Source organism: Hyla sarda, unplaced genomic scaffold (assembly GCF_029499605.1).
Source record: "Hyla sarda isolate aHylSar1 unplaced genomic scaffold, aHylSar1.hap1 scaffold_1571, whole genome shotgun sequence".
Taxonomy (NCBI): Eukaryota; Metazoa; Chordata; class Amphibia; order Anura; family Hylidae; genus Hyla; species Hyla sarda.
Genome location: NW_026608208.1, coordinates 3,926 through 7,850, shown reverse-complemented (window position 1 = coordinate 7,850; position 3,925 = coordinate 3,926).

The following is a 3,925-nucleotide window of genomic DNA, read 5'->3' as shown; positions in this document are numbered from 1 at the left end:
CTAGCGGCGTGGTCTACCTATCATGCCTAAAGCCGTTGGATGGAGCTAGAGAAGCTATGGTTAGCGCCTGTCCACCCTAACGCTCTCCTTTGGACTCTTCCTGCCTCTGCTCCTTCTCTCTCCCCTCTCCTGGGCCCTATGGCACTTTCCAGATATGTGTGGGGTTACTGCTCTGTCAAATTTAAACTACTGTCTCCCTCCTCCCCTCTTCGATCTTTCCTTTATCATCCTAGTTTTCCCCCCGGCCGGACTTCTCTTATGGTGGGGGAGTGGGGGTCTAGAGGCCTTTTTTGCTGGGCAGATGTGGTTGATCCCTTGTCGCGAACTCTCTTGCCTTTTTCTCAGTTGCAGTCTCGTTGGGATCTCCCCTCGTCTGAGCATTTTCATTATTTACAGCTACAGCATTTTATGTCCTCCACGCTCGGTTCCCTTGTGGTGTCCTTGCCTACAGGCTTTGAAAGGCTGTGTTGTGGTGGACCTCAGGCGAGGGGTCTTCTCTCCGATATTTACTCATTGCTTACCCGGCCTATGGGGGATGTCCAGGTATCCCACCGGTATATGTCTCGTTGGGAGGAAGCGCTTAATATGTCTATTACCCTTCCTCAGTGGAAAATAATATGGGAGAGGGCCTCTAGGGCATCCATATGTACTGCTTACAAGGAGACTCAATACAAACTGATTATGGGTTGGTACCATACCCCGGTTATTGAATAGACTGAATCCCAGTGTCCCCCCCCAGTGCTGGCGATGTGGGGTGGGTTTGGGTACGTTGTTTCATATTTTTTGGTCTTGCCCGCTCATCACGGGATATTGGGAGTTAGTGAGTCGCTTACTTTCGGATGTTTTTGGAGTATCGGTCCCTCCTAACCCTCAGGTCTATCTTTTGCACCTCTCGCACTCGGCTCTACCCAAGAGGTTGTTTAAACTGGCTATGCACATTTTTTTGGCGGCTAAGACCTTAGTTGCTAAATGCTGGAAGAGGACTCTTCCTCCCTCTGAGTCAGACCTACTCTCCCGTATCAGTGAAATACGCTCTCTAGAATACCTCACAGCCTCTCTGAATAATACTATCCCCACCTTCCTTTCAGTTTGGGAGCCGTGGGATCGTTTCTCTGACAGGCAACCTCCTTAAGGCGCTACCGAAAACTCTCCCTATCCCCCCCCCCCTTCCCTCCCTTCCTTCCTTCTCCCCTAATGTGTTTGTGCTTCGGTGTCTTTGTCTCCTTCTGTCTTCTGTTTGTCTTCTCTCTCGGTCCTTCATGTTGGAGAATTTTTCAGTTCTCTCCTTTGAGTAATTCACTATATGGCTTCTTATCTTCTGTATATTTGCTGGGTTGATGGTTTTTCTGCAGTCGGGGCTAATTGTCCCGATGTACAACTGTTTTATTTGTCCTGCTCTCTATATTGGATTGTTACTTACCCCTATTGTGATTGTGCTGGGCTGCGCCCCGGACTCTGATTTGCCTAAGTCTTAGCGGACTCCTGTTTTCTTTTGTGAAAATCTTTAATAAAAATTACAGTTGAAAAAAAAAAAATAAGTCCTTCAAACAATTTACCCACAATGTACGTTAAACTTACAGGTCTATAGTTTCCTGGGGAAGACCTAGAGCCCTTTTTGAAGATTGGCACCACATTCGCCTTGCGCCAGTCCCTTGGCACAATACCAGACACCAGAGATTCTCTAAATATCATGAACAGGGGTACAGATATTACTGAACTTACCTCTCTAAGAACTCTTGGGTGCAATCCATCTGGCCCTGGAGATTTGCTTACATTTATATTACTTAACTTACCTTGTACCATCTCTACATTAAGCCAGTTCAGTACATTACATGATGTGTTACCAGCACTGACCTGGCCAATGTCAGCTCCTTTTTCCATAGTGTATACAGAACTAAAGAACCCATTCAGTAGCTCCGCTTTCTCTTGATCGCCCGTGACAACCTCCCCATTATCATTATTAAGGGGTCCTACATACTATGTCCTTGATTTTTTTGTATTTATATATCTAAAAAAATATTTAGGATTAGTTTTGCTTTCTTTGGCCACCTGTCTCTCGTTTTGAATTTTTGCTGTTTTTATTACATTTTTACAGATTTTATTAAGCTCCTTGTACTATTTAAATGTTATAGCTGACCCATCAGATTTGAATTTTTTGAAGGCTATTTTTTTGTTGTTTATTGCTCTTTTAACATCATTTGTCAGCCATGTAGGATTTAGTTTTAATCGTTTATATTTGTTCCCCTTTGGTATATATTTAGCTGTATAGTTATTTAGAGTTGATTTAAAGATGTCCCATTTACCTTCTGTATCAGTATTTGAGAACACCTCCCCCCAGTCTATGTCCTGTAGTGCAGCCCTCAGCCCAGGGAAGTTTGCCTTTTTAAAGTTATATGTTTTTGCCTTCCCCGCCTGTCTTTGTTTTCTCCATTTTAAGTCAAAAGTAACTATATTGTGGTCGCTATTACCAAGGTTTTCCCGCACAGTTACATTACCAACCAGCTCTGCTTTGTTGGAAATGATCAGATTCAACAAGGCATCACTTCTTGTTGGGTCCTCCACAAACTGGCCCATAAAATTATCCTGCAATAAATTTAGGAATTGTCGCCCCTTTGTAGTTTTAGCCAACCCCGGACCCCAATCTATATCTGGATAGTTAAAATCTCCCATTATTACCACTGTACCTGCCCGGGCGGCCCTCTCTATTTGTTTATGCAGCCGACCTTCTATCTCTTCAGTGATATTAGGGGGTCTGTAGATTACACCAAATATTATTTTTTCAGTATTTCCCTCCTTTTGTACCCACAGTGATTCCACCTCCTCAGAATCATCACACACTATGGCATCGTTCACACTGACTTTCATACCACTTCTTACATACAGACAGACTCCACCACCTTTTCTGTTCATTCTATCCTTGCGAAACAATGTAAACCCCTGCAGATTGACAGCCCAGTCATGCGAGGAGTCCAGCCATGTCTCAGAGACCCCAACTATATCAATATGTTCCTCCAGTATCAAGGCCTCAAGCTCCCCCATTTTATTTGCTAGGCTTCTGGCATTTGTGAACATACACTTTACATTTCCATCCTTTATGTTATTGGGGTTAATGGGATTCAAGAGTGTAAGTTTTATTTTCCTATGAAGCCTATTCCTATTAACTATTCTAACCCCTCCCTCCGCTCCACCCCCAGGTACATTTATAATTCCCACCTCTCTATCTACACTATCTTCCCCCTCTTTGCTGTAGGTTCCCTCCCCCCAAGTCCCTAGTTTAAACACTCCTCCACCCTTCTAGCCATCTTCTCCCCAATCAAAGCTGCACCCTCCCCATTGAGGTGCAGCCCGTCCCTACGGTAGAGCCGGTAACCGACAGCGAAGTCAGCCCAGTTCTCCATGAACCCAAACCCTTCCTTCCTACACCAGCTTCTGAGCCACTTGTTTACCTCCCTGATTTCCCGCTGCCTCTCTGGTGCGGCTCGTGGTACAGGTAGTATTTCAGAAAACACTACCTTGGAGGTCCTTGCCTTAAGCTTGCCGCCTAAGTCCTTGGAATCATTTTTAAGGACACTCCACCTACCTCTTACTTTGTCATTGGTGCCAATATGTACCATGACTGCTGGGTCCTCTCCAGCCCCGCCCAGCAACCTGTCAACCCGGTCTGCGATGTGCCGAAGAACTCCGGCCCCCGCTAACCTCCGTGCCTGCGACCCCGAGGGGAAGCAGGGGATTGGCCAACGGGTCCAGGGCAACAGCAGGACCATCAGCCAGCAGCAGCTCATCACCGCTGGCATCGCTAGGGGCGGGGCTAATTTCATTCCCCCCGTACACTGCAGCTCCCCCTGCAGCAGCAGCAGCCTGCGACAATCTACTATGCCGCCTGCCCCCTCTAGAGGAGGAGATTGCAGGTGCAGCATGAATCAAG